This window comes from Gobius niger (genome assembly GCF_951799975.1).
Source record: "Gobius niger genome assembly, chromosome: 22".
NCBI lineage: Eukaryota > Metazoa > Chordata > Actinopteri > Gobiiformes > Gobiidae > Gobius > Gobius niger.
In genome coordinates, this window is record NC_136873.1 from 19,848,202 (window position 1) to 19,858,411 (window position 10,210).

The window sequence follows — 10,210 nt, forward strand, 5'->3', positions numbered from 1 at the left end:
TTATTTAACAAGGAAAGTCCCACAAATCTCTTTGTAAGGGAGTCCTGGCTCCCCTTTTAATAATTAAAGAAGGATGTTTTGCTTTTTGCAGGTATTTGGTATGTTGGTGTCTCACATTTTAACGTGGTTGACTCTGCGTTGTGCTGTGTAGTTGCTCTGGGTTGTGCGAAATCTTGATCTGTGAAACAAATATAAAAATAGTTGGTCGGCCTCATGGGCTGGGTTTATACATGCAGAAATAATAATAATATTAATAATTTCATGCTTTTTTTGGGCGAGAGTGTCTGATGTTGAAAGACCCGAAACACCCAATGACCCCGGGTTATATCACTGATGATGTGTTCAGGTGCATCTGATGATGTGTATCAAGTATTAATGCCATTTTAATACTATACTTTAAAGGATCTGTATCCTGCTATGTTAGCCATCCCAAAGTAAAGTATAGGCATTTATATGATGTATTGTACCTCTACCATTATGGAGTACTATTTTTTGTGAGAAATATAAGTATTTTCTGGGGGTATTTTGCAAACCTGGAAGACAAGATGCTTCGTTTCAGTTCACTCCGCCCCCTCTCTCCGAGCGGATCTGCCCATGCATTATTAGCAGTAAAAGAAATATAAATATCACAGCAATAAGTGAAGTTACTTCACAATACAGTTATAAGGAGTTAACATCTGCAACACAGCTTCATAAATGGCTAACACACAAGCTAACACACAGGCTAACACACAGGCTAACACACAAGCTAACACACAAGCTAACACACAGGCTAACACACACGCTAACACACAGGCTAACACACATGCTAACACACGCGCTAACACACAGGCTAACACACAGGCTAACACACACGCTAACACACATGCTAACACACACGCTAACACACATGCTAACACACAAGCTAACACACACGCTAACACACATGCTAACACACATGCTAACACACGCGCTAACACACAGGCTAACACACACGCTAACACACATGCTAACACACAGGCTAACACACACGCTAACACACATGCTAACACACATGCTAACACACACGCTAACACACACGCTAACACACACGCTAACACACACGCTAACACACATGCTAACACACATGCTAACACACGCGCTAACACACAAGCTAACACATGTTTTGACTCACCACCGCTCTGTCCTGGCCTCTCCATCACATTGGGGACTCGCGTTGGTTATAAAAGTGAGAAGGTTCATCAAACATCCATCAGAGACAGTCACAGAAAAACACTATTATGGTGAGAGTCGCTGAATCCCGGAAAGAAATTCCAACTCCTGGCGAGTGTCCTCTTCTTTAGGAAGGTTGAATAAAGTCCCGTCCTCTCGTAGCCAAACAAACTTTTCTCCGCGAAATTATCGTTAGGTAAGAATAAAGAACAGGCGTGTCCAGAGTAGTTTAGAAAGAGCTCCATATTCACATCCTTCAGTGCAAACATGACTGTGACATGATCTGTTCAGACGCTCAGGGGTGCGTTTGTTTTGTGTTTGTTTTCAGCCCTGACCTGAAAGCGCTTCCCTTTTTTAAATTTGTTTTCCTTTTTTTTTTTAAGCTGTTTTATATATTAAAGGGACTATAGGGAGTTTAAAAATGTTAAAACTAAGTATTTTCCTCCCCCTACATGTTCCAGCCATGTCCTAATGTGTAGAATGAGCTCAGACCTGTTCACCACAACTGCCTCTAAAATCCTGTACGGTCACTCAGAAAGGTGTTACTTCGGGTCTGAAGTGCCGTCATGCACGAGCTTAATATAGAAGCTGCAGTTACAAATATGCTTTTTCTGGTTTCTTTTTAAAAGACACTAGGTTGGAACAAACAAAAGCTGTTCTATTACCTTCTACCATTACCAACTTTCCCAATAAGAGACGCATCATGCACGTCGGGAGACGCCTCTGACGAAGACGGAAGTGGTTCCTTGTCCGTCGAAACGCGTAAGGTAATAGAACAGCTTTTGTTTGTTCCAACCTAGTGTCTTTTAAAAAGAAACCAGAAAAAGTGTATTACTCAAGAAGACACAATGAATGTAATAAAAGAAGTTACAAATATGGCCTGAGGTGGCAGCAGTGAGTATAAAATGGCGAACTTGCATCTGGCCCCTTTAAAATCAGGCCATAGGCATTACATTACACAAGTTGTGCTCTTCCTGTTTGACACTATGATGTAAAAACGTCACAACTCACAAATGTCACAACTCAGTGGTTTTCCAGCAGAGGGCGGAGCAGCTGCTCAGAGAGCAGGATTCAGGAGGATTGCTGAGAACTGCGTGAAGAGACAAAAGATGACTGATGTTCTCCCCTCTGATCTGCAGGTTTGGAGATGAAGGGCTGTACCGTTAAAGAGGCCTGTGTGTCCCCGATGCGCTGCTGTGAAGGAGACCTCTGTAACTCTGCTCCTCAGGCCCTGTCCTCTGTGCTGCTGCTGGCCCTCACCGTCTTCATCGCTCTGTGTCTGAACCAGGAGTAAATTGACTTAAAAGTGCATATGACCCATTAGACACAACTATATTTCAAAAGGTCTCAACTTTATCAGGCCCAAAGTGCAGCAAAAGGAACCATTCACCCATTCACACGCTCATTCGTATAGCAGTGTGCGCAGCCACTCAAATGAATAGGAAAACCCGACGGCCATAGTAATGTATGTTTTGTCCTTTTCATGGCAATTATATCCTATCTGTAGCTTCTTCATCATCACCTATTAAAGGGGGGGGGGGGGGGGGTATTATGCAAAATTGACTTTTTCCAGCTTTACATCATGTTATTATGTCATTCCCTCATTAAAAACATGGCTGAAGTGTTGCCTTGGCACATTCACGTATTTCTGAGTAATCTGTAAAAACTCTGATGGCGGCCATTTTAGGGATAGGTTTGCCTGAGTCCTCCTAGGAACGCCCCCACCTCCTGGAGACGCCTCCGAGCTTTCGTCACCAGCCGAGTAACCAACCACTGCTCCTCAGCAGAACCCCCTCCCCACTGATGCCACAGACAGCGTGTGGAGGGGGCGTGTCTAAAGGCTCAGAGGTTCTTAAAGAGACAGAGGCCTATTTCAAGACATTCACTACAGCCATTTTGAGAGAGACATTTTATACAAGGCAGTTATTCTAATTTACTGCATTTACAGACCAACAGAAGGTTTGTCATCATTGTAGTGTGATACAGACTGGTGCTATGGGACTGGAAAAAGCAGAAGACCCCCTCTTTAAAAGAGGATGTTTAGTGGCCAATAAGTGTGTGTCCAACCCACAAAAAGCAACAACTTGACTGAGTTAGCATTTAGCTCAGAGGACACTTTTAGACACTAATTTGTATCCAAAGTACAAAAGGTACATTCATTAATGATTTCTAACAACGTTCATAATTGCGATGTTTAATGGCTAATGCTAATGGATATAGGAAAGATAGATTGAGCAGGCTAACTTTGACAGATTCGGACTAGCCGACTTAGAAGCTGTCCGCATGCATTCGGATCAAACGCTTTTCCTTTTTATGGCTATGGATCTTCTATGGAACTTTACCTCATTAACTTCAAATTCAAATAAATAACTTTTCAAACCCACTCCTAATTTGCTGCTTCTTTGAATTAAACCTATAATTATGACTTACAACAGATGTCATCCATCTAAATGAGTCATATTTTCAAACAGGGGTGGACTGGGACTGAAAAACAGCCCTGGACTCTGACTAGCCTGGCCCAAATTAGCATAATTGTGACTTCCACATATACATATTTTAACCTCTTACCCCCCGCCTTAACATTAACAAGTGCATTTTCCCCAGTTCAGCTTTTTATTATTATTTTTTTGATCGGTATCATCAGCAAAAAGAACTGAAAGGTGGTTGTAAAAACAGAAGCAAAATCATTCATATAAATAATAAATAATAACGGTCCCAAAACTGAACCTTGTGGCACACCATACTCCACGGAATTCCATTTAGATTCATATTTTTTTTTATACTGGGCTTTACCCAAATCGAAAAGCTTCTCGACTGGAGATCCACAATGTAACGCCTCATTTGAAAGATAAGACCTGAAAAAGTGATGGAGACTTTTCGTCACGTCGCTACATTTTTGTCATGTTTTTGTTGTTTTTTAAATTATTTTTTCTATAATTTTTTGTTGTGTTTTTCCCACGTTTTTGTATTTTTTTTGTCCGTGTTTTTCTCATGTTTTTGTTGACTTTTCATCCTCTTTTTCTCATTATTTTGATGCTTTTCTTTTTAGCTTTTAGATTTGGGTAAAGCTCAGTTGAGGCGGGAATGGCGGCCCTAGAGCCAGTGGCCCTTCTGTGCTCTTCCAGAATGGACATATGGCCAGTCTGCCCCTGTTTTCAAACGCATTAAACCTGTCATATGCACTTTAAGTCAGAGGGGGACCAGGATTTTTTTTTTAACTTGTCTTTTTTATTTGCCATTTGATACGAGGTTTTTAACTATTTTATACATTTTGTTTATCTCATGTAGCACTTAGGTCAACTTGGATGTTTTTGAAGCGTGTTATAAATAAAGTTGCGATACTTACTTTAGTAGAGATTTGGGTGATCTATAAGTTACTTCATTTACTGCTAATATAAAAGATGCTAATTAAAAAAAACAAAGTTATCTGTGTCTTGTCCCATTTAAAAGCATCACAATACACAGTAGGTGGCGCTGTGCAGACGTGCTGTCAGTGCCACTAGTTCACAACGAGAAAGGTTTGTTTTGGAATGTTTTTGAAGTCACAAAGTTATTTACAAGATGCCTCGTTTGCACTGCCCACTTCACTCACTTTCCACACAAATACTTCGGTACTTGATTTTTACTGATATTGGAGTCATTTCTGTACTTAATGATAATACTATCCTAATGAATACAAGCAAGCACATGAATTCAAAGACATATTTATTTTCAAAGACAATAAAAGGCAATAATCACAAAGCACTGGCTGTTCTTTTCAAAATAAAGGAGCAGACTTCGGTTACACGTACGTCCCACAGCGGGAACAAAACTACCAAAATAAAATTCACAACCATCAATTCAAAATGAGATTACACTTACATTTACAGGGAGCGACTTGAATGTCAAATCTTCTCCCCGCGACTGAAACATTTCTCTACGAACCGGTGCAAACTGATCGCACAAATGAGCGGAAGCTTTTCCTGACATTTTGAGGCAATGTTTGAAATCGTTATGGACTAAACAAGCACTAAAGCACATCCCTCTCATTTGCGATACATTTGTCACTTTGCACTGATTCATTGTTCTGCATTATACGCAGTTACTTCATGTGTCTCTTGTCGAGTCAAACTTCTCCCGAAAAGCGGAGAGGTTTGCACGAAACCGAAACATTTCTCTTTTTGTTTTAATAGTTGTTTTAGCTGAAGCTCAGAGCCACCGAGTCCAGCTCCTCCATCAGGCTGCGCGGGCTCCAGCCGATCCCACTGTCGCAGCTCGAAGTCGGGGACAGGGAGGAGTCCGTCGTCTGGTTCTCCTGGAGGTTCTGAGGAGGAGGAGACGGGAATGTGTTCATATACTGTAGCCAACATTACTAAACCACACAGACTATTTCTGCAGTGGGTAATCAAATCACGGATTTAGACATGCTTCACTTATCAGACTTTGTGCTGATTTTGAGTAGACTATTTTATTTCCAATGAGACAAGAATGATTTTTTTGCATTTGACATTTTTGTCTCATTTCAAGTGTTTTTGTTTTATTTCACAATAATGCTTGTTCCATTGGATCTTGTTTGAAGGCAGTTTAAACCAGCTCAAAATCAGAAGAAATTGTCTTCATTCAATCCCGTATCAAACATTTTGTCTAAGATGAAAAGGCTTCTTCCCAGTGGTTAATAATCGTTTGATTCATCGTGAGTTAAAGCAGCAACTTTGACAGCCTTTTGGTTCATTCCAGAGTGTCATAATTCAAGTTGGAAATGGAGGCCAATAGTGTTAAATGTTAAAATTCCATGGCGGTAACTATGGTCACTGTCAAAATGCAGATTTCCAAGTCTTAAGGTCAGACACACTACACGAGCGAAGGTCGGGCCCAAAAAAATCAAGCCCGACCCGACCAGAGCCTGTGGGCAAAAAGCCCAACCCTACGACTGGAGTCGAGTCGCACCAGTCGAGTCGTGACCCCCCACGCTACATGACACCACTGAGAATTATTAAAAGGTGTGTAGTGTGTGCTGACCCTTAGTTTGTTGCTAATTTGTCTGTAATTTTAGGGCTAATTCACAAGAAACAAAAACTCATAAGGGCATTCAAGAGTGAAGAGAATATTCAAAAACATGTGCATGATGTTGGTCAGAAAGGACTTTCAGCCATAAAAATAATATGACAGGTTTGTTAATCTGATCACTTCCAAGTAATGATCAGGGATAACATTTTCTTTTTGTTTCTCTCCTATAGAGTTGTATTGGCACCTGCTCCGACTGAAATAGAGTTCTATAATTCATGTTCCGAAGTTTTTCCTGATCATTATGTGATCGTGGCTGGATTCACAAATGTGGATTTTATTCTTATGCCTGAGAGTCCTTTCTACTGACCACCATCACGCAAAACTTTGAGAATATTGGCATTACTTTTGAACACCTTAGTTTGTACGTGCTAATAGTGATCAGTCCTGCCATTACAGAGATAATAACCATGAACCAAGATGGTTACCATAGTTACCCCAATATGATTCTCAGCTGCACCAACTCCATTTTAAGCTGTAGGCTGATCACGGATACAGGAGGATGGGATGTTTTTACCTGGTCTAGACTTCGGTCTGGGCTGTGGTCCAGGCTGTGGTCCAGGCTGTGGTCCAGGCTGTGGTCCAGGCTGTGGTCCGGGCTGTGGTCCAGGCTGTGGTCCAGGCTGTGGTCCAGGCTGTGGTCCAGGCTGTGGTCCAGGCCGTGGTCCAGGCTGTGGTCCGGTCTGTGGTCCGGGCTGTGGTCCGTGTCTTGGTCCGCCTCTCGCTCCTGGTCGGTGAGGACTTGGCCGAGGAAGGTGATGTATCTGCTGGCGAGCCGCAGGATGTCGTTCTTGCTGAGTTTGCGCTCTGGCGGGTGGGTGGGGATCAGGCGTCGCAGCTCGGCGAAGGCCCCGTTCACGTTCTGTTGGCGCCATCGCTCGCGGCCGTTTGTGAAGACGCGGCTTTTACCATGAGACTCTGCGGAGGAGGAGGAGAGGATACTGTGAGGACACTTAAGCCCAAAGCAGAACTAGGGCTGGGTGATACACACAAAAAGGACTATGTTTCTCTATAACGATGATAAAGCGTTATTTTTGCAGTTACATAACTTTATCGCTCAAAAATATTTGCCTGGCCAGCCAAATGCTCCTCCTTTCAAAAGAAGAACCGTCTGGGCAGCAGCTGGGCAGCCAATCATTTCCTGATTTTGCCCATATTGGACCAATCACGCGGCGTGATGACTGTTTTCTCCTACCATTTCATCTGCTCCAAATCATTTGAGAAATGTAAAATACCCAAAACCGGAGAAAGAAACAGCGTTGGAAGCGTTCCTCTTGAAAAAGGATGTTTTGGAAAAGGTTTCTGTCGCTTGTTCCTGCGACATATCCAGCGTTTCTCTGATTGGAGGTAAACTCGACCTTGTAAATTTGCCTTTCTTCCAAACAGTGTTAATTTTGACAACATATTTTAATTTAGTTTTAGTCTTTTGACTAAAATGTAATTCAATTTTAGTCGAGATTTAGTCAAAAAAAATCTTTGCAATTTTAGTCTAGTTTTAGTCGACTAAAATTGCAAGTAAATTTAGTCGACTAAATCTAAGACGAATTTAGTGGACTTTGCATTGATAATATTCATTATAATCATATTTAATGTTGTTCCTCTGCTTCATGGAGCTGCTCCACATGAACAAAGCTCAGAGCTGATCCTTTAACAGAGAATTTACATGATCTGAGGCTCTTTCAGACGGACAATACAAGTTTGGATGATTTTAGTCTCTCCTTTTCCTTTTTATTTAGTCTTATTTTAGTCGACTAAAATATCTGGACATTTAAGTCATAGTTTTAGTCTCATGAGAAACTTTTAATTTAGTTTTAGTCGTCAAAAATATCACTTTGACTAAAATTAAGACTAAATATTTTAGTCGACGAAATTAACACTGCTTCCAAACAGCAATTCTGATCTTAAATTGTGGACGATCCACCAGTACGCAGAACTACCACTACTGTCAGCAGAGTGAAGCTGTGTAAGCCAAGGCGTTATCTGTGACCAGTTAAATGTGCTGTGCTCACCAGTGGTCAGGCTGCTCTCATACGGCGCTGGTCTGTACTTGGACATGAGGCAGCGCTCTGGCCTTCTGCAATAGAAACACAATATGAGCATCACATCACAAGAGCTAAAACAATTAGAAAGAAAACACATTGTTAATCAGTGAGAGGAGGATATAAGCGGATCACAATAGCAATCACCAAATGAACTTGTTGATACATATTTATTAACCACTATGGTATAAACTGGCATCCAGGCCAAAAACAGACCACAGAAACAGACATGTTCTTTAGACACTAGGCTTGATGCTTCATTCATTTGAACTGAAACTCTCTGTGCAAACACGTGGAGTGAAACTACAAGATAATAACTAATAAGCCTCATTTCATTTTGCTATTGAAGGCGACCCTAAACTGAAGAGCAAATATGAACAGGCTTTTCCAGCCTTTTGTATTTTCCATCTTGGATCATTAGGGGAAAGGGCAGAGCAATAAAAATCATGCAAATGAAGCAATAGCGAAATACAAAGAAGCCATGATAACCTAAATAAGCAGTAGTATGTTGAAGAGGAGTATCTGTACCCGCTGAAGTGTCCCGGATGCGGTGAGTCCTGCTGCAGCATGTTTCTGGAGGTTCCTGTCCTGTTGTTGTGATTGTGTTCCGTCCGCGCGGGCTTTTATCCCCGCGCGTCCGCGTCCCTCCTGCACGCGGGGACGCCTCGTTTCCATGGAGACGATATAAAAGGTGACAGTTCGCTCCAGACAGACAGTCACAGGATCGACTCCCACGGGACCGTCCCCCTCCCCAGACCCCGCTGTCACGGCTCCAGCCCACCCCCCGCTGCCTGGTCCCAGCAGCCGCGGAGGGAGTCGTGTTTCCGGGGTCCGAGCTTCCTCTGGTCACGACCCACAGCCCCAGACACCGGAAAACACGCTCCTCACGCCGGCCTCACGCGGCCAGGAGTCAGCCTGTAGCTTACAGTTACCACAGCATTGTGTTTTATTTCTGTAAAGTGTTTTTATACACTTTTCCAAAAAATGAATACGATTTAAAACACGCTAAACGGCTGCAAAAGCCAACTATTCAGAAAAGTAAAACATGCTAAGCTAGCAGTGACTTCTTTAACCCAGTTGTTGTTCTATTCTTATTGATGAAACATTACACATGACTTTGAAATGATATGATTATGATTATTATTATAATGAGGGATTTTTCAGATCATGGCTGGTCTAATATGTACCTGGGCTTGTAACAACCGCTATTAAATACAGATAAATGTTTATTTTTTCCAAATATATTTTTATTACAATTTCTCATAAAGATAAGACAAGATGAGATAAGATATGATAGCCTTAGTTGATCTCACAATGGAGAAATACTGCTCTTAAACACTCAGACTACAGGTTTACATCATAGTGCAGGTGTTTGATAAAGTACAGGGATTATTGCATGTATTCTGCAAAGACGTTATTACACATGTTACTTTACTGTCTGCTACAGTCTGACAGCAGTGAGGATGAAGGACCTGTGGTAGCGCTCCGTCCTGCACTGAGGGTGTCTCAGTCTGCCACTGAGAGAGCTGCTCAGCTCCTCTACAGTCCCGTGCAGTGGGTGGGAGGTGTTGTCCATGATGGAGGTGAGCTTGGCTAACACCCTCCTGTCCCTCACCTCCTCCACAGAGTCCAGAGCTGGCCCTCCTGACCAGCTTGTTCAGATGAGAACAGAAGAAGAGACAAGGCACTGACAAAGTTTACATTTGGCATTGTAAACAAAAGAAACATGAACTATTTAAAGCCACACCGCGTAGAATTTTACTCATAAATAAAATGGAAATACTAGCATTTATTTGATGATGAATCATTTCATCATTGGACAAACTCCTCATAAATGCACAAACAAACATGTGTATTTGCTGTGAGCGGCTCAGCTCTCCTAAGACAAGACTGTATCTTTACTGAGAGTGGGGACGTCTCCAGCTCGTCTCCATGGA

The 10,210-nt window shown here is 42.0% G+C and overlaps 1 long non-coding RNA gene across 3 annotated transcripts; it reads right to left on the reverse strand.

Moving 5' to 3' along the window:
- Positions 1–506: 506 nt before the first annotated feature.
- On the reverse strand, positions 507–1,113 carry LOC306981379. 3 transcript variants are annotated; one of them, XR_013794098.1, is made up of 2 exons: positions 734–1,113; positions 507–677 (listed from the first exon to the last, which is right to left on the reverse strand). It is a non-coding gene; the product is annotated as an uncharacterized lncRNA (long non-coding RNA). The 3 variants fall into 3 exon arrangements; XR_013794099.1 differs by having other exon boundaries at positions 722–1,113; XR_013794100.1 differs by having other exon boundaries at positions 710–1,113.
- Positions 1,114–10,210: the final 9,097 nt, after the last annotated feature.